Source organism: Malaclemys terrapin, chromosome 4 (genome assembly GCF_027887155.1).
Source record: "Malaclemys terrapin pileata isolate rMalTer1 chromosome 4, rMalTer1.hap1, whole genome shotgun sequence".
Taxonomy (NCBI): Eukaryota; Metazoa; Chordata; order Testudines; family Emydidae; genus Malaclemys; species Malaclemys terrapin.
In genome coordinates this window covers 15,195,080-15,220,036 of record NC_071508.1, presented here as the reverse complement: position 1 = coordinate 15,220,036, position 24,957 = coordinate 15,195,080, and the positions used below count along the sequence as shown (strand labels likewise).

Here is a 24,957-nt window from a genome sequence, read left to right as displayed (position 1 = left end):
GGAGCAGGACTCAATGCTTAATTTTATTGAGACTGCGTGTAGCATCTGATCGCTTGCTCCGGAGGGCAATGACTAAGCATCCTATTAGTCATCTAGTAAAGACTCGGGTTTATTTCAGCCTAGGGCCAAGTTCAGCCCTAAAGTCAATGGAGTTACATCAGGGCTGAGTTAGCCCCTGCAGCCTTAAAATCCCACTTATCCTAAACGGGAGCAGTGTCTTTGCTTTGTTATTTAAACAGAAACTCAATGTTTTTCAATGCAATGCACCTGCAAGAGGGATGGGAGACTCAATTGATTCACCTTGGTGAAATGTTCAGAAAAGAACTGGACTGTAGGCCTGCCTTACAATGCCAACATACCCTGTTACATATGCCTTTAACAGAGAAGCAAAAAGTAGCATTTTAAACATCTGAACTTGGAGCTTCCTGACAATACAACAGGAACAAAAAAAAATCACATTTTTCTAGAACACGATAGGAAGCTTATGGAGAATCAAAATATGACCAAATTGGGGGGAGGGAGAAGAGAATAATTGTGAATATTTCCTTCAACCTTTTTTGTTCTGTTACTACATGCACAAAAAGTTGGCAGGATGCAATGTATTTTAAATAAACACACAGAGTCCTGAAATGTTCCAGACAAGCAAATGTCCTGTAAACCTTGAAATGAATCACTATCATCAAAATCAGCTGCTTCGGCTCATCTAAAAATATATATCATTTAATTCACGTGCTTTTTTGGGGTAGTTGCATGGAATGTTCTGGATGAATTTCAGCCAAGGTGAACCTAGTGCCAAGGGCTCGATTCGTGGGCCGATAGACATCAGTGACAAAAGCCCCAAGGCGAGCAGAATCAGGCCTCGTTGGTTATGCTCTCACTGCAAACAGAAGAGGGTTTTTATATCAAGGTAGCTCTCTTGATGTAAAATCCTAGTGGAAAGAAGGCATTGTTGTTTTTATCTTGACGCAGCTATTCAAGGTCAACTCTCTGCCCACCACCTGGGGTTGACCTCTGCTAGGAGGTAAAAAATTCTCTCTCAGAATTTTACACTAAGGCCTTGTCTACACTACGAGAGTAGTTCGATTTTACTTAAATCGAATTTTTGGAATCGATATTGCAAAGTCGAACGTGTGTGTCCACACTAAGGACAGTAATTCGACTTTGTGAGTCCACACTAACGGGGAAAGCGTCGACATTGGAAGTGGTGCACTGTGGTCAGCTATCCCACAGTTCCCGGAGTCCCCGCTGCCCATTGGAATTCTGGGTGGAGCCGCAAATGCCTTCTGGGTAAAAAAAAGGTGTCCAGGGTGCTTTTGGGTAACTGTCGTCATCCGTCCATCACTCCCGCCCTCCCTCCCTGAAAGCGCCGGCGGGAAATCAGTTCGCGCACTTTTCTAGTCAGTGACAGCGCGGACGCCACAGCACTGCGAGCATGGAGCCTGCTGCAACCATCACTGCAGTTGTGGCCGCTCTCAACGCCTCGCAACTTATCATACACCTTTCCCTGAGGCAGATGCAGAAAAGTCAGGCGAGGAGGCTACGTCAACGCGGTGATGGCCTGAAGTCTGAGAGTAGCACAGACCTCTCAGAAAGCAGGGGACCCAGCGCCGAGAACATCACGGTGGCAATGGGTCATGTTGATGCCGTGGAAAGGAGATTCTGGGCACGGGAAACAAGCACTGAGTGGTGGGACCGCATAGTGCTGCAGGTCTGGGATGAATCCCAGTGGCTGCGAAACTTTCGCATGCGGAAGGGAACTTTCCTGGAACTTTGTGAGTTGCTGTCCCCTGCCCTGAAGCGCAATGACACCCGGATGCGAGCAGCCCTGACTGTCCAGAAGCGAGTGGCCATAGCCCTGTGGAAGCTTGCAACGCCAGACAGCTACCGGTCAGTCGCGAACCAGTTTGGGGTGGGCAAATCTACCGTGGGGGTTGTTGTGATGCAAGTAGCCAAGGCAATCGTTGATGTACTGCTGCCAAAGGTAGTGACCCTGGGAAACGTGGAGGCGATCATAGATGGCTTCGCAGCGATGGGATTCCCAAACTGCGGTGGGGCCATAGATGGAACTCACATCCCTATCCTGGCACCGGAACACCAGGCCAGCCAGTACATTAACAGAAAGGGCTACTTTTCCATGGTGCTGCAAGCACTGGTGGACCACAGGGGACGTTTTACCAACATCTACGTGGGATGGCCGGGCAAGGTTCATGATGCTCGTGTTTTCAGGAACTCTGGTCTGTTTAGACGGCTGCAGCAAGGTATTTACTTCCCGGACCACAAAATAACTCTTGGGGATGTGGAGATGCCTATAGTCATCCTCGGGGACCCAGCCTACCCGCTAATGCCCTGGCTCATGAAGCCCTATACTGGCGCCCTGGACACTGAAAAAGAACTCTTCAACTACCGGCTGAGCAAGTGCAGAATGGTGGTGGAGTGTGCTTTTGGCCGTCTCAAGGGGAGATGGAGAAGCTTACTGACTCGCTGTGATCTCAGCGAAACCAATATCCCCATTGTTATTGCAGCTTGCTGTGTGCTCCACAATCTCTGTGAGAGCAAGGGGGAGACCTTTATGGCGGGGTGGGAGGTTGAGGAAAATAGCCTGGCTGCTGATTACTCACAGCCAGACAGCCGGGCGATTAGAAGAGACCAGCGGGAAGCGCTGTGCATCCGGGAGGCTTTGAAAGCAAAGTTCCTGAGTGAGCAGGGTAACCTGTGACTTTAAAGTTTGTGTATTGAGAAGCTAAACCTGCCCCCATTTCTTTGCCCAGTTAATGTTGACTATCCTATCCAGTTACATACCCCCTTCACCCCACTTCCAACACACATTTCAAAATAAAAATAGTTCTACTTTGTTAAAGCACACCGTTTTCTTTAATACTGTATTCGCGGGAATTTTTTAAAACTGGGACGCAGACTGTGGTGCGGAGCGGGTGTACTGTAGTGGCGCGAATGCAGCTTCTAAACTCAAGGATTGACAGGCTCCGCTGCGGTGGGATGGTTGTTTCAACGGAGCCTGTCACCCCTCCTGATAGGGACTGTGTGTATGGGGGGGTCTATGTGACTTTGTGGCAGGGGGAGGACGGTTACAGATCCCCTGCTGTGTGGCTCTGTGATCCTGCCTAAGGACCGCCGCTTAAGATCTGTAACTGCCCTCCCCTGCCACAAAGTCACAGAGCAACCCACCCCCCACCACATAACATGAAAACAACCTCCCAGACTAACCAGGGTAACTAGTCACTGCATCACTGCACTATGTATGTGCCCTGCTGCTGTGCCTGCCCCCGACTATATACCCTGCCAAAGGTGACTGTCCTGTCGAATTACCAACCCCCTATCCCCCCCTCCTGCAAAAGAACATGATGGAAACAGTAGTTAACAGAAACGTATTTTTTATTATCAACCAAACATGGAACTGGGAAAGTGAAACTTGGACGGGGGCTTGTGTCAGGCGGGAAGGAAAGAACTTGTCAAATTTTGGGGAATGAGAGCCTTCTGCTGCTCGAGCTCTCTGCAGGGGTGGAGTGAGAGTTAGCAGGGACTCTGCCGCCTCTCCTTCTGTGCACTTTGGGTGAGGGGAGTATGGGACTTGGTGGCGGGGGAGGGCGGTTAGAGATGGACTGCAGCGGGGCTCTGTCCTCCTGCCTCCGTTCCTGCAGAACATCCACAAGGCGCCGGAGCGTGTCCGTTTGCTCCCTCATTAGTCCAAGCAGGGTTTGAGTCGCCTGCTGGTCTTCCTGACGCCACCTCTCCTCCCGATCCATGTTGGCTTGGTGCATTCGGGTCAAGTTCTCCCGCCACTGGGTCTGCTGTGCTGCCTGGGCTCTGGAGCAGGCTATAAGCTCCGAGAACATGTCCTCCCGTGTCCTCTTCTTCTTATGCCTAATCCGCGCTAGCCTCTGGGAGTGTGATGACAGGCTAGGTTGTGAGACAGTCGCAGATGGGGCTGTGGGAATGGGAAAAAGGGAGTGAATTCCTCAGAAAGATAAATGTAGTTGTGAACAAAGAACATAGTCTTTCTCTGTTAACAAGACCATGCACAGCACCTCTCACATGCGCACTCAGCACAAGGTCGAATTCTCGGCCTTCGCATTCAGTGCCTGGGGTCTTGCACAGCACATTTGAGAACCGTGTCAGGACAACGGAATTTCTGTTGCAGGCAGACATGGTAAGCCGTAGACTTGTGGCAGCTTAAAACTTTAATATTAGCAATGGCCTCATTTCACATTGAAATCAATGTCAGTCCCTGCTGCCAGCAATTCGGCAAGCAGGAAGTCTGCTCCTGTCCCACACCCTCGCGGCTGTCCCCGGGAACGATCCCTTTCGGCTGCCCCTCTCCCGCCTCCACCGCGTGGCTGCAAACCAGCGGTTACAGTTCTGTAAAGGAACGGCAAAGCAGTCCCAACACTAACATTCCCCTACCTCATTCAAAGCAGGTCATCATGAGCGACATCACCCTCATGAGGATCTCTGACAGCGAGAAAGAGAGAATGCTCCGGGAAAGCCTGCAAAGACCAGGGCCGTATGCCGCCATGCTGTGCAGAGCAATGATTCCAGAGTACTTGATAGTCTCGTGGCGTGGCAACGTGTCCTACTACGGAGGACCCAATAAGGCCGCTCTCCCCAAGAACCTAATGCAGCGGATTTCCAATTACCTCCAGGAGAGCTTCCTCGAGATGTCACAGGAGGATTTCTGCTCCATCCCCGGACATATAGACCGCATTTTACTGTAGCTGCTGTAGCAGTGACTAACCAGTAGAGCGGCTTGGGCAGGACAATCATGCAAAACCGGACATTGCTAGATTTTTTTTCAATAGTTGCACTGCCCATGACTGAACCGTTAAGCTAATCAAACTAATCATGAGAAACCCATTTTTTAAATTGTTAATATTCCTGTTCTGTTACAAATAAATGTTTAGATTTTTACAACACTTACTGGCTGATCCTTCCCCAGATTCTGTGTCCGGGGTAACGGCTGGGGAGGGTTGGTAGGGGATCTCTGTAAGGGTGATGAAGAGATCCTGGCTGTCGGGGAAATCAGCGTTGTGAGCGCTGTCGACTGCCTCGTCCTCCTCATCTCCTTCCTCATCTTCCCCGTCCGCTAACATGTCCGAGGATCCAGCCGTGGACACTATCCCATCCTCAGAGTCCACGGTCACTGGTGGGGTAGTGGTGGCGGCCGCACCGAGGATGGAATGCAGTGCCTCGTAGAAACGGGATGTCTGGGGATGGGATCCGGAGCGTCCGTTTGCCTCTTTGGTCTTCTGGTAGCCTTGTCTCAGCTCCTTGATTTTCACGCGGCACTGCGTTACATCCCGGCTGTATCCTCTCTCTGCCATGTCTTTAGAGATCTTCTCGTAGATCTTTGCATTCCGTCTTTTGGATCGCAGCTCGGAAAGCACGGACTCATCGCCCCACACAGCGATGAGATCCAAGACTTCCCGATCAGTCCATGCTGGGGCCCTCTTTCTATTCTGAGATTGCACGGCCATCACTGCTGGAGAGCTCTGCATCGTTGCCAGTGCTGCTGAGCTCGCCACGATGTCCAGACAGGAAATGAGATTCAAACTGGCCAGACAGGAAAAGGAATTCAAATTCAAATTTTCCCGGGGCTTTTCCTGTGTGGCAGTTCAGAGCATCCGAGCTCGTACTGCTGTCCAGAGCGTCAACAGAGTGGTGCACTGTGGGATAGCTCCCGGAGCTATTAGCGTCGATTTCCATCCACACCTAGCGTAATTCGACATGGCCATGTCGAATTTAGCGCTACTCCCCTCGTCGGGGAGGAGTACAGAAGTCGAATTAAAGAGACCTCTATGTCGAACTAAATACCTTTGCGGTGTGGACGGGTGCAGGGTTAATTCGATGTAACGGCGCTAACTTCGACATAAACGCCTAGTGTAGACCAGGCCTGAGAAACCAAGCTTGATGTTAAATACACCTTTTTTTTGCAGTGAAGACATAGCCAATGAGCGAAGCATGAAACACACTGTGGGGCAGATTTTCAGAAAAGCAACAAGCCAGATTTCTCAGTGCTCAACACACATAACGGGGCCAGATTTCCAAGAACTCAGCACCCAGTGGGCACTCAACTTTCTGAGCTCCCCTGGAACTCTGGCCATTTCTTTTGGTGCCTACATAGGAGCAGTGTCTTGTTTGAAACTCGGACACCTTTTGTGAGTGCTGAGCGCTTGGAAATCTGGTCCTCCTCCTAAAGATTTCCATGCTTTACGGCATGATCCTGTAAAAATAAAGCCTCTCCCTGCTGTTGCTACCCTCGCAGAAAGCTGTGCAGCTAAGCTCAGCAATATCTGTGGATAGGAAGGCCTTCCATATGCAGATCTGAAAGCTATGAGCTTAGAGTATTATTTGATGATTAGCCTGCCCCACACAGTATTGAGTTACCAGCCTGTGCTTTCAAACAACCCCAATTTATGCCACATTTTAGCTGCAAAGGCTTCAAATCATTCTGAAAACAGGGACTCTGGTGCCAACATCATTTCCCCTTTGCACAAGGTCTGACAGCTGAGGTTTCTAGATTAAATATATATATTCTGGTTAAATCTGACATTTGCTGACCTCCCATCTAGTTGAATCAAGTCTCTCGACAGCTACCAGAAAACCCGACAAAACCCCGACAAGCCCTATTTCTTCCAGGATTACATGGCTGGAAAATGTCGTGCAGGGGAAAAGATGCTTTGGGTGTGGAAAGAGGGAAAAGATTGTATTGGTAAATGGGAATTAACTGAAACTTTGTGAGGAGAGAAGAGGCCTTTGCTACAATGGGCAGTTCATGTCGCTCATTCTTAATTTATATGCACACAGTTTTAATGCAAAGACAGCAGACTATGAATATTTAACTTCCTGCCTGGTTTTAACCCCATTACCAGCCCCTGGAGATTGTTATTTGCTGTCTTATGCCAAATGTAATTTTCCCGATGTTGCTAAACGGGAGGACAGAACAGCATTTGCAAGGAAATATTCCACAGCTAACAGCAGGGCAAGGGTAAATCTGTAGGAGCCCCAGAGCAGGGGCAGAAGGGAAAGAAATGACAGTCTGATTTTTAGAGGGGGTGGGCACCACACCTCTGGAAATTCTGCCTGTTAGGACAGAGAGGGATGCAAATTATCCCTCGTCCCTGTGTGGCTGGGGAGCCTCGGAGGACATAGCAAGATTTATTGGACTGCTTGATTCACCCTGGGATTTGTCTAATGAGAGACTCAGAGCTACAATTCCTACAAAAGAAAAACAATCCACTTCACATAGCAAACGCTGACCCTTTCCTGATCTTCCCAATCCCCATGCTGTGTTCCTCATTCCCACCCAGTCATAACTACTGTTGCTCTCTCTAAGTCAGTCATTTTATTTTTCACTGGATCAAATATGCGAGTTTCACTTTCGTATCTTTCAGCCTCATTAATCATATTTGCGAGGCACCCAGCCTTGTGGTATTTAGGCCATCTCTATAAATATAATTTAAGGAGCTTGGGCCAGATCTTCAACTGGGGTAAATTAACATAGATCCATTGACTTCACCCCTTTATACCAACTGAGGATCTGGGCCTCTTCCTTCAAGGATTGGCCTGGACTGCAAAAGGCTGACACCGTCTGGCTTTGGATTGTGGCACGGTGAGCCGCAGCCCCACAGATATAGCCTCAGGAGATGCCAACTAGAAGTACCCTCTGAGAATTTATATACAATGCAACCTTAGTTTTGAAGCCATTAAAAAGCAACCACTGAGAGAAAATTACCACCCTGGCCTGATCCACGCGTTTCTTTTTGAGAACACCGATGCTCTTAAAGATTCATCTCAGGTTGCACCTTAAAAGCTATGCTCATGTGTGAAAGAAGCTGTTCCCTTGCAAGGCTTGCACTCATACACACACACTAATAACCCAATGACCTCTAGTGAGCGTGGAATTTTCTCTCAGCTGCCAAAGAAATACTTTAAAAGTGTCTTGTACTTACAGTTTTTGAGAGGCAGCAGTGGGTCCCAAGGAAGACTTGCTCTTTATTCAGAATGCTCTGCAACTTTAACACAAGAAAGTCCAGACACCTAGCTCCTGCAGGAGCAGCTCTGAATCTCTCTTCCCCTCCCTTGTTCCTCTGTCTCATTTCTCTCAACAGCCATTCTCTCTCTCTGTGCGTTGGTCTCTCTCCTTCTCCCTGGAGGTTGCAGCCTCTGTTTAAGAGGAAAGTAAACCAAGAAAGAAGCAAACTGGGTTTCCAGGGGGAGAAATAAAATCAACTGGCTGCATAAATCCAACGGACCTAATCACTTTCCTACAGAAGATGAAAGACTATTAGAGTCAGAGGAATCCCCATCTGGTGTGGTGACCTGTATTTTTCTCAGTGCCCGAAGTCAGAGAGAGAGAGAGAGGTGTGTGTGTGTGTGTGTGTGTGTGTACGTACACGTACTGGATTATGAGAGCTATGCTAAGCCTTTTATGGCTCCCCATGCTAGCACAGGATGTTTTGTAAGAGGGTCTCTCTCTGAACTTGCACGGAAAACAAAAACAACAGGGAAAGGGAGGTAGAAGGAAGGACTAAAATGAGAAAGATGAAAAGCAGGAGATGTTTCCAATAAGACACAGAGGGGCAAAAGGTAACCCTGGAGAGACAAATGTAGCTCCCTTGACTTGTGGAGAGTTTTGCCTGCTTGAGCCAGGACTGAATTTAGCTCAAGGTCTCAGCGAGCATCTCATTAGGCAGCTGCTCAGCCCACACCCTAGATCCTTTAGGGGCAGGGGAGAGAGATGCAAATGATCCCTTGTGCCTGTTTGGCTAGAGTCAGAGCCCTGGAGGACGAGCAAGATTTAATAGATGGCTGGATTCACTTGAAACCACCTTCACCAAAAGGAGGACATTCCACGAGAGAAGTAGAGCGCATCATGGAACGGGCCACCGTAATCCCCCAAAAGAGCCTGCTTCAATACAGAAAAGAAAAAAACCCACTGACCGCACACCCTTAGCTGTCACCTACCACCCCACATTAAACCCATACAGGGTATCATCGAACAGTTACAACCCATACTCCATGGGGACCACATCCTGAAAGAAGTCTTTCCCAAACCCTCTCTTTCGGAACTTCAAACAATCCTGTAGCATCGCTAAGCTCATCTTCAGAAGCTAGCTCCCCACCAACTCAAAGCAGCACCAGGCAGTCATAACAGACGCAAAACCTGCAGCCATATCTCCACTGCTATGATGGTCAATACTCCCCCCACCACCACCCCCAACATACCTTCAAAGACCCAAGGGTCCTACACATGCCCATCACAACATGTGGTATACCTTGTCCAGTGCATCAAATGCCCCAACAAGAACGTGGGTGAAACTAGACAATCACTAGACTCTCAAATGAACTCACACAGAAAAATGATAAAAGACAAAAACACCTTATCTCCTGCTGATCACTTTTCATAAAAAGAAACTCTACAGCTGACCTTTCAGTCTTCATCCTCAAAGGAAACCTGCACACACCTTCAGAAGAGGAGCCTGGGATCTTAAATTTCATAACTCTGCTAGACACCAAAAATCAGGGACTCATAAAACCAGTGTCTCTATTATCTCATTACAACACTCTGTAACCCACTAACTTGCCTTTGTCCTGTGACTGCAGAGGTGTTAATTGCCCACTTCATTTTGAACAATTTCTTGCAACATGCGTTAACTCCTTATGCTTAACCATCTGTTCCATCTTGTATTCAGCTGTGACACCCTGATTAACTTTCCCAACCCTGAAGAAGAGCTCTGTGGAGCTCAAAAGCTTGTCTCTTCTACCAACAGAAGTTGGATCAATAAAAGATGTTCCTCAAATCAACCTTGTATCTCAAAGTATATCCCAGTAACTACTTCCCAAAGTTATATTTGCATAATGGCCTAGAGCAGTTTTTTCCTGGAGCCAACATCAACATCTACTGAGGAGCTCCTTACACTATGACAATCTCCTAATTCATTCTCTTTACCACTTATTTTGGCTGACTCTCTCCACATTGAATTTCTCACATTCACATATGCCTGAGAAAATGGTTGATGATCCCACTGGATACCACTTCCTAAATCTATGAGCTCCTTGAGATACGGGATGCGTCCTAAAACAGCACATGCACATCTGTGTATCGTCACCCAGGCTTGGATAGTTAGTAGGGTTTGAACCAGCACGCTTCAGATCTAAAAGCATGAGCAGCCATCACTTGACCTAAAGATCTCAGCCCTGTAATGTCCCCTGGTAGTATTATCTGATCTGTAGTAGCCTCTTTAAGCTGTTATGTACACCAGACACTACAGGGAGACAGACTCAGTTTCTTTTCAGTATGGGTTGCATGTGTGCTTAGCTCAGACAAGGAGTCCCCCTTTCGCAGATGGGGAACTGAGGCACTGAGAGAGTTAAGGGCCAGATGTTTAAAGGTATTTAGATGCCTACAGATGCAGATAGGCACCTAGTTGGATTTTCCAAAGGGCCTAAGCGCCTAACTTCCAGCCTCCTAAGTTCCCATTTGCATCTTTAGGTGCCTAAATACACCTCTACCCCGATATAACACTGTCCTTGGGAGCCAAAAAATCTTACCGCATTATAGGTGAAACCGTGTTATATCGAGCTTGCTTTGATCCGCCAGAGTGTGCAGCCCTGCCTCCCTGGAGCACTGCTTTACCGCATCATATCCAAATTCGTGTTATATCAGGTCACGTTATATCGGGGTAGAGGTGTACATTTAAAAATCTGGCCCCAGATGCCTTGCCCATCATCACACAAGGAGTGCGTGGCAGAGCTGGAAACGAAACTTCGAAATCCTATTCTAGGATCCTAACGCAGGACCATCCTTCCTCTCTGACCTGATTACTATGTGAAACCAAGCGCTAGATCGTCCAAAACTGGGCCCAGGCTAGTTCTAACTTTAGTCCACGTTTGCAGAAAGCTAGCAAACCTTTCGGAGAGTCTGAGCTTAACTTTCAGTGTTGTCAGGAACCAAGCAAGGTTAATTATTACAGATGTTTCATGCAGTTCTACATAGGAACTCTATTTTTAAAGCAAACCAGGCCATAAAAAATGAAGAAATCAACAGCAAGATGACTAAAATGACTCCACATGGAAGCAAATTCCCATCCCCTACCAGCTATTTTCATCTCCGATTAGCTTTCCAGTGGGAGGATTTAATTTGCATTTAAATAGAAACCTTAGGAACATGGCCAATCTAATGTTAAAATGCTAATTACAAATGCATTTGCCTCTTTAAAAATTAAAAAGAATGTCAACGTGCATTTTAATGGGGGCTTATTAGAGGTTTGGTTTTATTAGACACTTAGTATTTATAAGTTATTATTATTTAACAGACTGTTTACCACTCAATCCAGACAGCTGAAAACCTAGACACCAAGGAATTTGCAAGATTTGAGCTGACTGCTATGGAGGTGGGAACATCATCATGAAAAGTCTTCTCAGGCCATGAAACACCTAGTTGAGTAGAGTATAAATTATAAGGTAAGGGAGAGGAACTGTGGAAAGGGAATCTGATGTGCCCCAAAATGAAACAGCCACTGTGGATAAATAAGTGAAAAGAGGCAAGAGAGCTCCAGCCATCCATCAAGGCACCTAAGCACTTGTGTAATTTAAGCATGCGAGTAGTCCCAATGGAACTAGTCTCACACACAGTCACACACCTCTTTTTGTGGGTCAGGGTTTAGGAGGTTTGCCACTGTTTTCCAAGCAGGATCCGGACCTGTAAGGAGAGATGGTTGGAAAAAAGTTCACGGAAACTTTTCCCCCCACAAAAAACGGCTTTTTGATTAAATTGAAGATTTTTCACCAAGACTTCCATTTTCATAAAAAAAACAGTTGTGTTTTTGTCAAAAAAAAGTAGAACACTCAGTACTTAGATGGGAAGCTCTCTGGGCAGTGGCCATTGTTTTGTTCTGTCTGTACAGCGCCTAGCACCATGGGGTCCTGGCCCATGACTGGGAATCCAAGGCACCAATGCAATACAACTAAAATAATAGTGATACTGAAAAATGAAAACATTTCAGTAACCAAAAATGATCCCCCCCATTTTTTGGGAACTGAATACCAAACAGTTGTGGGTTTAATTTTTTGTAACGACTCCCCCACCTCCAAAAAAAGAAAATCAGTGAACAAAACATTAATGAAAATTGTTCATCTCTTTCCAAATCTTTCATAGAAAAGTAATTTTTCTAACTGCTATGCTTGTAAATGCATGGGAGGTGCTAGCAAATGGACCAAGATCTGGCACTATGCAAAGCTCAGGTATAGAGGAAATGGCTGGATATAGTCTTTTCTTTTTTAGTAATTATGATGATGCCTTTTATTATTCAAGTGTCAGAGGGGTAGCCGTGTTAGTCTGAATCTGTAAAAAGCAACAGACTTGCATCTGAAGAAGTGAGGTTCTTACCCACGAAAGCTTATGCTCCCAATACTTCTGTTAGTCTCAAAGATGCCACAGGACCCTCTGTTGCCTTTTATTATTATTCCTCAAGAGGCTCCACTGGTACTTGGCATCTCAGCTATTTTGTGAATGGGCAGGGCTATTCTTACCATGCACGCTGCATAGTTTACATCACAGGGTAAGTTACTGTGTATTATACAGTTCAGCTCTGTAACGCACCTTATGTAAATAAAGGTCTCAGTAGAAATCAAAATGGAACAAACATTACACCCTGTGACATAGTGAGGGCCAATGCAATTGGGGATGGGAAGTACTAAAAACTGGATATTTCTCTGTTTATTGTTGCATTTTGCATCCTTTCACCGCAACAGCCTGGAGCATAGTCACCAGCATTACAATAGCAACTGCCACAAGCTCCAGTCCTGAATTCAGAGCCACTTCTGCACGCTTAACTCATTGTGGATTTGGATAGGCACTAGGGTCCAATGGCAGGATCGGGGCCCACAGTTTGCACCTGCCTGTGCAACACAATCCCAGTGATTCGGAGACTGAGCATGACTTCACAGCTGTCAGCTTCCCCACACACAGGTTGAGGGGTACCTGGACTTCAAGGTCAACAGCAGGAATAGAAAACCCAAGGACCTAGTGCTCCAAGCCACGTGAACTAAAAAATCATCTCTATTAGCTGTAGGAGTGTTAGATTGTATAGCCTCTCTGTTGGCTGCAACCACTAGAGGAGGACAATGATTACATATGCTTCAGAAGGTCAGAAGGCCTATTCAGTAGAAGGCAATGGTTAGACCCTCCTCCCCCATCAATTATTTCATCCTACATGTAAGTGTTGTCCTCAGAGGAGAACCTGAACCAACCCCCTAGATCTGAACATGCCCAAACTTTGAGGAGGGACCTGAGGGAGGTCAGAATTTGAATCTAAATTTCACTACTGACCCGTGTTTCTACTAGGATACTCTGAAACCTTGGATTCAAACTCCTTGAGTGTTCCAATTTGGTGGCTTAGTCTCCCACTTCTAATGATCATCATTTCTCTTATGTGTCTGTACAGTGCTTATCACTATGCATCACATACATTAAGATGCTTTTAGACTCTGGAGCCTGTGGCATGAAAAATGAAAACGGAGAGAGTTGGTCAAAAAATTTCAAAAAGTGAAATTCCAGTGAATATTTGTTGTAGAATTTTCAAGTCTTAAAAACAAAAAAACTGTTTGGTGAAAACGTTTGATGCATTTTTCAGCAGCTCTAAAACGGAGATTGCAGTGCTCCCTAGCAGACATTTGTTCACCTCAGAAAAACATGAGTGTGGATGGTCAAAAGCAGGGACCAAACCAGAGATCTCTGGATTAGAACAGCTCAGAAAAATGTCAATGGAACCGTTTGCCCCTGGAAAATGCAGCTCCCCTATCATATTCGAAACACTTAGTGGAGTCCTGTAAATTTTTCCAAATTTTTGTTTCGGGGAAAAAACGGGGCAGGACAGGGGAGAAGGGAACGTTCAAACAAAGCTGAACAACTGGGGAATGAAACATTTTGCTTTTTCATTTTGAAATGTCTTTATTTCAAATTTCTCTCTCTCACACATGGAACAGAACATCTAATCAAAAGCCGTTGAAATCGAAATTTGAAAAAAAAAAAACCACACAACCAAAACATTCAGGTTTCATTCCGATGCCCAACGAAGCCAAATTCTGAAATCTCAAAATCCATCAGACTGGAGCTGTTGTCCTCCAGCCAGTGCATGAGTTGTTACGCCCAACTGAAGAGACCCACCTCTCTGAGCCAAGGCTGTCACAGGCTCATCAACCTCCAGATGGTCCAGCCATCACTAGAAGGGTGCAGAGTGCCCCAGCAAGCTGGCATGGGTTACATTACTGAGCAACATAAAATGGGTTGAGCCAGCCAGTACTAGGGGAGTCTAATGGGAAGGCCCAGAACTGGGGCTCAGAAGGTCTATTCCAGACTTTGCCGATAAGTTTGTGTGATCTTGGACAACATACCGTCTCTGTTCCCCTCCCACCTTCGGTCTATTTTAAACTGTAAGCTCTTTGGGGAAGGGACTGTCTCTTATTATGTGTATGCACAGTGCCTAGCACCATGTGACCTGATCTTAGCTGGGGTCTGTAGGTCCTACAGTAATATGAATACTAACAGGATACCAGAGATGTTGCAGGGTAGATCATGGATGTATCAATAGAGACCCACGTGTGGAAGCTTGCACAGTCTCCTCATGGTTTCATTCTAGCTACTGCTAATAAAATCATTCATAAGTGCTAATGCTATTAGCCCATCAGCATCTAATTCACCACACTTTTTAAAACATAACATTACGATCCTTCATTTGCCTGGCAATCATTTCTTAAAAGAGTAATTCAGAGAGACTTACCTTCCCAGGGAGAATAAACTGCATCACGTTAACATCTGCAAAAGACAAAAGCAGTGAAAGATCAAGATTGCGAAAGAAAGTGTGTTTGTTCTAGATAGAGAAATGTGTTGCAGAGATGGTAGATCAGCTCGGCCACAAAATCCAACGTGTTCATTGCATGATTGATGACTTCCCCTGCTGTCTGAGCCAGACCTGACAAGCTGGAAAATAACGGTCTGTCTCTTAAGAACCAAGCTTACATAACATGCTACAGAGACTCGAGAGTCTTCACATACAAAGATAGGAGTTGGTTTACCCTAGCAGTTGCTTTTTAAATGGTAAAAAAGCCACAGCCGTGTGCATAGTTACTAGACCTCCTTCCACCTACACCATCTCCCTGGCTGCTGGGGGCCTGCTCTGGAATGAAAGGGAGGGACGCAGAGACAGACAACAACTGCCATGGAAACAAACTCACCAAACAGATTTGGAAGTCAGACTGTTCCATTAGATGAGTGGGAGAGAGAAAGGGCGGCGGGGGGGGGGGGGTTCGTCTAGCAACTTGTTATGTTGAAATATGGTCAGAGCAGAGAACAATGTCAAGTACAACTACAGAACAAGCAGGACAAAATCCACCCATGGATTGACTCCAGCTGGCGTCCTCATTTTCATGGGTAGTCTTAGCATTGCCTTGGCATGGGGACAGATGCAGAGGGATCTCAAGATGCTTAAGGTAGCTTGTGGGTTGGGAACAGCCCAGTCAAATTCTGGCATGCCCTGGCAAACAGGGTAGGGACCAGGTAGCAAAAGTGTCCTGCCTCTCTGAAAACGAGGCAGGAGGACTTAAATTTAAAAACAAACAACAAAACCTGTAAAGATTTTCTGCAAGCCAACATCTGTTTCCATGGGAACAGCAGCAGTAGAATTGTCGGGACTCTTGTAAATTACACAAATAGGCTGAACGCTACAAATTTCAGGTTCCCTCCCATAGCACCTGCAGCCTTTAAGATTCAACCGGCTCTTAATATATGCGGTTGGTCAAAGAGGCGGCCATTTTCCCCTCCCCCTGCTCTTTCCTAGGCATATTACATCCTCGGGAGGAAACTAACCCGCCTCGTGGATCTTTTACCTGGTGGCATCAGACCAGATACTGTTTTTATGCAGCAAGGTGTTTTAGAGCAGCTAATAAAGGGTTAATTTCACGGCCTTCATTAACTAATACACTATGAGCCAGATTCATCCCTTGGATCATCCTGCTACAGCTTCTGCAGGGGCCCCTCTGCTATTGATGGGTCCCTTGGCTGAGTTGCAGTGATGAGACCAGGCGGAGGGTGATGGGAGAGAACAAACGGCTCGTTCCACACACCCCGGACTCTAGTGGTGGCTCAGCCGCCCAACAGACAGGAATCTTCTTCGGAGCAGGAGACCTGAAGTCTATTCAACAGTGTGGGATTTATTTGCAGGGGAAAAGAGGCGTAGCACATTAGCCAAGCATGTCTTGGTGCCACTCTGGTTGACCCACACAGGATCGCCATCTGCTACTGCTCACAGAGAGCAAAATTAGCCGTTTCATTTACATAGTAGAGGCCTGTATTGTGGAGTTAGAACGGCTAGATCCATTCCTCACTGACAATCTCTCTCATAGATCTGGCAATCTGGCATTTAATTAATTCTCCCTCAATGCAGGTCCCTCAGCTAGTTCTGCCACAGCTAGTCACCTCAATCCTCGGAAACTTGAGCTAAGAGCTTCAGGCTCTCTCAAGGGGAGAAGTTCACCAGCTGCACCTGACCCTCTGACAGAGGGTCACCATTTCAGCAGAGGCAGCCTCTAAGAAAAGATAGTGGCTGGAAAAATACATACCTGAGAGCAACATTCAAAATTAGCCAGTTAGTAGCATTTCATCATCAGCAGCAGAAGATGCTAAGCTGCATAACAAGCCAGCCTATAGAAATGGGCTGAAAAATAAGCCATCGGCCTGTTAAAAAAAAAAAAAAGTAAGTCCATGTTTATTTACGGCTGGGAAAATGTTTGTTCTTATGGAGAAAGCTTACTTGGGACCTAGCAGGAATCAAAATAGCTGATCTCTACTCAGGATTACCATTGTGATAAATGGAAGCCCATGGAAATAAACCGATAGTTTGCCATTGTCATGAGCTGCTTACTCTCCGAGTTCAGTTACACGGTCCTGTATGTAAAGAAGGCAAAAGATGATTTCCTACGTAGTCCAGTATAGGAGGCGGTGCAGTTAGGATAGCAGATCATAAAATCAGGTCTTCTACATTATGTTCCCAGCTCAGAGAGCGAGAAAGAGTGAGTGAGTGCGTTTGTCTAATGGTTTGAACAAGGCAAATCAGAGTCAGGACTCTGAGATTCTATTCATAGCTTGAGGGGGTGGGGGAGTATGGGGTCCAGTGGTTACAGCAGGTGGCTTAGGAATCAGGTGTCATGAGCTCTATTCCCTGACCAGGAAGAGGAACGTGCTCTGGTGGTTAGATCAGGGGAATGAGAGTTGAGACTTATGGATTCTGTTCCTTGCTCAGCCACCGTCTGATTGTGAGCTCTCCAGGCAAGCCACCTAAACTCTGTGTATTGGTTTGGAAATCCGTAAAATGGGCACTTCATTTACTCACCGCACAAGGGGGGGTGTTAGGTTTAGCTAGTGTCTTGCCACTCATTTGGAGATCAGCTGGTTGAGAAAGCCCTCGAGGAAGTGTAGTGGTCATAAGAATTTCTGAAAATACTTTGGGGAACTTCAGCTGAGCCTTAAAGACAGCAAGTGTGTTAATCACTAAACAGGTGTACACCATTTAGTTTGCATGCCAGCAGGGCAGAACCCTGTACTGGTAGGCGAGGACCGGCATTCAGAAGTCCATTCATTCTCTAGCTCCACAGTTGGGTGGATGAAAAATTAGGTCACAAGCCTCTAGGCACTTTTGCAAGTATCTGAAGCCTTGCAAAACAACAACAGGAGCAACTAGTGGATTGGGCAGAGCTATGTTCACAACAATGGGAGAAGACAGTACCACCACGGCAAATGCATAAGGAAAAGGTGATAGTCCCATCCGTCTGATACCTTATTGTCTTCATCAGTGGCAGCTCTCTAAGACGCCTTACAGCCCCAGCTGCTCCTCATCCCTGGGATGTCTCTGAGGAATATGGAGACAAGTTGATTATAATTGACCTTTCTGCTGCAGTGCCCCAGCCATTCCCTATTTAGCAACCATTTTGCTGTCATTACTCTCCCAGGGCTATTTCTGCCTAGCACAGATCCTCGCTGACAGGTCTCAAGAGGAGAAGGCTGCAGTGCGTAAAATTAGATGGGTGGGAGAGGCAGTCTGAGACGGCAGCCTGCCAGCAATCTGTGGGTGGTACGACCGAAGGGGAAGCTGCAACAAGCACAGCAGAGGAGGGGCTAGTTGGTTAAGAAAGGAGAGTGGACCCTAGTCCAGTAATCATTCCTCCCAGTTCATTGATGGGAATTCAGAGCACAGAGGATGGAGGGAAAGACACAGAGGCAAAATATAAACAACCAGATAATTGAAACAAAAGCTGGTGCAAATATAGCCCTTTCTTTTTATCTAGCAGGGTCTCTGTAACCGGACACGTTTGAACTATTGATGCTACAAGTTAGGGATCCTTTTAATGCTCAATCTACTGGATCACTCTATACTTATTCCACTGAAGTTTCTCTGCACTGACAGGGGCATAAGAGACAGCAGGATTGGACCATGTGTTTCCTGGATATAGGGGCAGTAATTCTCTTTAGCCAGATATAAAAAAAAAAAGAATGAAAAAAACCAAACCAAACCAAAGCCAGCTGCTCCTTCTCTCCCAGATGCAGATGCAACTCAGACATTTGTGAAGTATTTTCTGAAGAAAGGACAAGCTGCTGTTATCTCCTCCATTCTAAGCAACAGGCTGCCTCAGGAAGCCACACCCTGGCGGGATGCTGAGAGCTGTCACAGCACAGACCAGCAGCAGGCGTTTACATTCGCAAAGTGACCGGAGAGGAAGCAGAAGGGTCTGCGCCCAAGCAAAGTAAATAAAGTGTCAGATTTGTGGTCAGGCGAAGCAGTAGCCATGGTGGATTAGCCAGCTTGAGGGGTTCTCTCCAAGTTTATGGGATGAAGCACTAGAATAAGGCTCCTGGCTATGGAACGGACATAGAGCAGTCAGGAAAAGGAGATAAAATCCAGAGAGTGGGAGATAATACAGCCAAGAGAGCACAGACTCTCCTTCCTGCTTCGTGTTCCCAGCAATCAGTCTCCATGGACAGGCCCCTCCTACCAGTCCTCTCTACAGAACATTGCTGCTATCTCTCTGAACATAAAGGAAAAGGCACAAGGCTTTCACCCTCAGTGGGATTAATTGTAACAGACAGGAAAACCGATCAAATCCCCAGCCAGACTCCGTAACTATGATTTCATACATCTACTGAAACAGATGATAAAAGGGCAAGACAATGGGATGGTTCAGGCACCGCTACAGAACTCAAGAGGGCTGGATACCTGGTGTGACCTTTGGCCAGTCATTTACCCTCTCTGTGCCTCAGTTTCCCCTCTATACAAATCCCTCCTTTCTCCCACTCTTTATCATGGCTGGACTGCTCACTCCATGTATATATGGTACCTACCACATTAGGTCCCAATCTTGGTTGGGGCTGCTGTAATACTAATTCAGAGATTACAAGGTCAGATGGGACCATTGTGACCATCTATAGTCTGCATAACACAGGCCACAGAACTTCCCCACAGTAATTCCTAGAGCAGATCTTTTAGAAAAACATTCTGTCTGGATTTATAAATGGTCAGTGATGGAGACTCCACCATGACACTTGATCTTTCATGCAGACTCACCTTCATTACTGTTATTTGGTAGCTTCCTATGGCTAGCAAAGGTGATCAGTCCATATCATGCTACTCTCAGCCTTCGGAGTTCAGATAAAAGCGGCACCATTTCCCACTTTGCTCCACTCGTAAGGATTGAAGAGTGCGTCTGTGGCACCAAGTCACGTGAGCAACGCGTTGAGTGGGTAGAGCATTGTGGGAGCCATGAGAATGGACTCACTATTCCCAACTCTGCCACTAATTCATGGGAGCTTGCACAAGGCCTCTTCGAGTCTGTATAGGTTCTTACACCACACGCCTCGCTGTAATATCAGAGCGCCTTCCAGGTGTGCATTGAGCATCGGGACTAACATCTGTCACATGTTCAGTCATCCTCGCCCCAGGGGAGATATGGGAGCAGTGCTGTGTGTGTTTTGGATTTATATACACATGCATGCTTATATTAGACACCATCTGTGTACACACACACACACACACACACAAATACATATATATGGAGTATGTGGGTAATAAGCTATATCTATCTAATCAACACACAGCTGTATGTTTATGGTAGAGAAGGCAAAGTCAAAGAAATTTGCCTTGCACAGAGCAGAATGTGGCGAGATTCGCATCCGAAGAAGTGGGCTGTAGTCCATGAAAGCTTATGCTCTAATAAATGTGTTAGTCTCTAAGGTGCCACAAGTACTCCTGTTCTTTTTGCGGATACAGACTAACACGGCTGCTACTCTGAAACCTGTTCTTTGCCTTGGGTTCTCCCATCTGTAAAATGAGGTAATAAATCTTACCTTCCTCCCCCGGGGAGATTGTGAGGATTAATCATTCTAAAGTGTTATGAGATCAAGTGACAACAATGTCATATTCAATATTAAGAGGCCAAAGCTGTTCTTGGAAACTTCATTACCTCCAACAAAGTGACATCGGGAATAAATCTGACCCCTCTCTCCACGCTGTGCGCTGAACGCTACAGAATCATAGCTTCAGCAAAGATATAAACAGCTCTGGGTTGCAGTAGTACAAAAGGTCCTGTTTATAACATTTTGTATGGAGTACACTGATAGGAGACAGAGCATAATGGAAGAGTATTTTATTTTTTTTTAGCCAATTGGCCATTAAAGTCAATGCATAGCCTTGAAATGAAATCCCACAGAGCACAATTAGAGCACAATGTTGGAAGCGGTTCTGAAATGGAGGCTTGAAAGGCTAGAGGTGAGACAATGAACTAGCAGAGGAAGGACTTATTCCCTAGGCGCTGAGAGAGTGAAGCACTCAGGCCACGTCGCTACCCTCACCCATTCACGTATGCCATGACTCAAAGCATTTACCTTCAATGGGACTTAAGCACGGGGCAAGCGCTTTGCTAAATCAGAGCTTCCGGGTCAGATTTTCAGAGATGCCGAGCACCCACAACTCCATTTAAACTCATTGGGAACTGCAGGTTCCTTAAGGTGCATGGGCTCCACAGACTTACCGTGCATTTGAATTGCCTCTGATCTCCAGAGACTCTTTTCTGAGCCCAAATACAGGGAGTGGAATTCCTGCTGAGCATTTATGAAATCATTTATCTTGTCTCAGCTCAGAGACCTAATTACTTCCTTTGGCTGCTTCCTTTATTGAAGAGCCAACTGATTAAATGCTGCTGCTTAAAACACAACTCCCCGTCCTGTTGATCTGACCACGTCATTTCCCCACTTCACATCCCTTTCCTACCTTCCTCTCACCTGACCTACCAAGTTCTAGCTGCAAATCCTCATCTTCACGTCCCCGTTTCCATCTGCTCACCTGCTGGATACCGATCCTTTGCTTTCTCCACACATTTCTTCTCCCATGTTGTCCCTACTACTTGGAACGCCCCAGGTCAAATTCTCTGCAAGTGTAACTCCATTGACTGCAGTTGAGCTACACAAGTAGAGATTAGGCCCTCTCTACACTCACAAGTAACTAAACTATTTAAACCCACCTTAGAACACGATTTTCCTATTAAAAATAAAAAAAAAAAATTTTTAATTCTTAAATACTAAGTCATGTGCAAATTCTACCCTAAAGTTGGCCACACGAGCTCTAAACTTGTGGAAAAAGGCATAAAAGATACCTCCAACATTCTGCTTGCAAATATGGACTGTCCAGCTATGTTCAACTGAAACTCAGCAAATTTATTACTGAAATCTTACCATCTAATGCCCTAAGTGTACAGCATATCAAGTTTAAAGACCCCAAACTCCTATAAAACGGATTTAGGAAAGAGCGAGCGAGACAGAGAAATAGCCCATCTAGGCGGAGTCTGAGCATCACATTTTTATTGCAAAAGAAATTTACAACTCACTGTTATTTGTAACATCTGAGTTTCCAAGTACTGTTAAATTCCAGTTCAGGCAAAAAGCTTTCAGCCAAGTAACGCTGGCCCTAGAACAACTTGGAGTTACTGAGCTTCCACCAGATGTTTGACACCTTAAAATAAAAATGAAAACAGGCATGTAGAGCCCTGTTTATTTTCCTCTGTGCTCATTTGGCTAACTAATGAACTACAACCCACTTGTGATCTCTCTATAGTGGAATCTGGTTTATTCATCATTCTGGAGCCCAGAATAAAGCTCCCGCTAACTCCAGTGGTGCTGGATAAAGTACCATTCATGGTAATGCTTTACCTATCTGCCATTCCACACCTATCGAAAGCAGTGCAAGATGCAAGTATTGGCTGTACAACGTGCACTGTGATCACAATATCATTATTATGGATCTCATAAGGTAGAAATCATTCAAGGGGCTTGTCTTAAGCAAAGCAAGATGAGCAACTGCTTGTGATTCTCTGCTCTTATTCAGCATACGCTGCAGCGGCCTCAGCGCTTCATATCATGATTATCACCCTTCAGCAGATGGGCTGGCAGTAAAGATCCCTGGCTACGGAGGGCATAGTCTGAGGCCATGCTGAGATGGAAGAGCAGCCTTGATTACTGCAGAAGTAGTAACAAGAAGCATAACCCTCTTCCCTGCCCCCCAAACACTGGCCACTTAATTTCAGCAACAAAACTGCATCCCCCCATAAACTTTCTTACAACTGCAATATGTTCTAGGCCATGTCTCAAGAGCACACGACACGAGGCATTCCTCATGAGTACGTACATATGCGGCAATCCAAAAAGTTTGTGAAAGTAAAGAATAATGGAAGAACCAACACACACAGGAGAGACCGAATAGATTCTAGGATTGTTGTTCAAGGGAATTGGAAGTCCAACTACTTGATAACAAGCCTGACAAAGCACTATAGAGCCATGCCAAATTCAGTTATGTCCCCTCCTCCCATTCATGCCTCAATCTAAGACTTTGTCTTCATTGAAAGGTTTGGGTTTTGAAATACAGCGAGATAACAGGATATTTATCTTGCTGTAAAATCCTAAAAGGAGACAAGGCACGTGTAGCATTTGCCGCATGGTAGCTAGGTGAGGTTAGCACTATACCCACACCCATGGCTGACCTTGCCTAGCTTACCTCACAGTAGAACTACAGTGCCTGGTCTCCAGTATGTTTTTACAGCTGGTTAGGTGCATTTAACAAACACAGGTTGTCAGTGAGGACCTAGTCAAATAATGTCAACTCTTTGGGGCAGCGGTTGTCTTTTACTCTTTGTCTGTACAGTAGCACAATGGAGCCCTGTCTGAAGGAAGCTGTAAGTCTGACTGTAATAGGGTTACCATACGTCCTCTTTTTCCCAGACATGTCCGGCTTTTCGGCAGTCAAACCCCCGTCCGGGGGGAATTGCCAAAAAGCCGAACATGTCCGGGAAAATGGCGGCTCTGCTCCTCCCCTGACTCTTCGGCTCTGTTTAAGAGCCGGGCTGCCCGAGCGCTACCAGCTTCGGGCAGCCCCCGTGCCTCCGGACCCTGCGCCGCTGGAGCCCGGGAGGGGAAGTGCCCGGCTGGGGGCGCACGGTCCGGAGGCACGGGGGCTGCCCAAAGCCCCAGCGCTACCGGCTTCATGGTTTGCCGGGCAGCCTCCAGACCCTGCGCCCCCGGCTGGGCGCTTCCCCTCCTGGGCTACAGCTGCGCTGGGGAAGCGCCCACCGGGGGCGCAGGGTCTGGGGGCTGCCTGGCAAACCCTGAAGCCAGTAGCGCTGGGGCAGCCCTTTCCCCGTGGCTGGGAGTGGGAGGGAGGAGGGGGCGGAGTTAGGACGGGGAAGGGGCGGAGTTGGGGCAGGGCTAGGAGTGGGAAAATGGGCTTGGCCAGGGCCCATGGAGGGTCCTCTTTTTTTTTATCTATTAGATATGGTAACTGTACACTGTAATAATAATATGGTATACTGCAGGGAACAAGACCACAAAGGGGAGGAGGATGGAGCATAAGCTAATAAGGTCTTTTCCGTCTCTGTTCTCCATGGATCAGTTCCTTATTCCCTTGTTTTGCCCACAGCGTGCTGCTGAAAATGAAAGCAGCAGCATTACAACTTGAATAGGTGCCCTGCTGCACTATAGGATGATCCCTGAACTTCGGACCAATGTTTTACCATAGGCGTTGGCTAGTAGGGATGCAATTTCTGATGCCCCTTGCCTTACTGTGACCATCAGGAACCCTGCAGCAAGGCACCAACATTTTCTTGCCCTGTACCATGGATATACGCGATTTGCCAAGAACACACGCACTATTAGTTACGGACTGTGTTAAAGCTACCTCCACGCACGAGAATATTGCCTGTAACTATCACTTTTCAAAAGCTGATACCCTGGTGTCGCACAGCTCACCTTCTATCGACGCCTTACAAACACCTTCATGATGTTTGTTCGTGTGTTTGTTTTGCTGATCTGTTCTGTAAAATGAACAAGCACAATACGTGCTAAGTTAGCTCCCTGGGGTATAGAAGCATTGCTTCCTATATCACTTTGGCAAGGTAACTGCTGCCTTGTCTAGCTCAGTGGAGATGGGTAACAGCTGGCACAAACAACTTCTCTGGAGGTTGAGGAAGCTGCTTGTTTTGCTCCATTCCAAGGTGAGAAGGATTAAAAAAAAAACAGAATAAAATATTGACAAGGATTAACTAAGCTTTCAATCCATTACATGCTTTCTTAAAGTCGGTCAATCAATTACAGGGAAGCAGATATAGCTATAGGTTAGGGGAAAAATTGAATACTAGGCATTTTCAGCCGATCCAGCAAGCCAGTTTTCTGCATTTGTTGAAATAAATCAAATTCAGCCTCCCCACCCCCCCGGTATCTTCACTTAGAATGTACAGCACCGAACATAGTAGCCCAGCAAACCAAAAATTAAGAAATAAATACCCACCGATATATACTTGCCCTTGCAGGACCTAGATCAAGAAATATCACCTAGTGAGGGAGAGGGCATTGCA

General features: G+C 46.4%; 1 protein-coding gene across 10 annotated transcripts in view; it reads right to left on the bottom strand.

Moving 5' to 3' along the window:
- KLHDC8A (kelch domain containing 8A) overlaps positions 1-18,958 on the bottom strand; it is a 51,527-nt gene extending 32,569 nt beyond the window's left edge. For 4 of the 10 annotated variants that reach the window (XM_054028477.1, XM_054028479.1, XM_054028478.1 and 1 more), the window contains exons 1-7: positions 17,846-17,904; positions 17,403-17,534; positions 16,824-16,957; positions 16,633-16,747; positions 14,796-14,830; positions 11,658-11,716; positions 7,965-8,178 (exon numbers count right to left, since the gene is read on the bottom strand). The gene's annotated coding sequence lies outside the window, so the exon portion shown is untranslated. Of the gene's footprint in view, positions 1-7,964; positions 8,179-11,657; positions 11,717-14,795; positions 14,985-15,090; positions 15,138-16,632; positions 16,748-16,823; positions 16,958-17,402; positions 17,535-17,845; positions 17,905-18,575 lie in introns of those variants that run through there. The other 6 variants (XM_054028473.1, XM_054028480.1, XM_054028474.1 and 3 more) reach the window with 6 other exon arrangements.
- Positions 18,959-24,957: the final 5,999 nt, after the last annotated feature.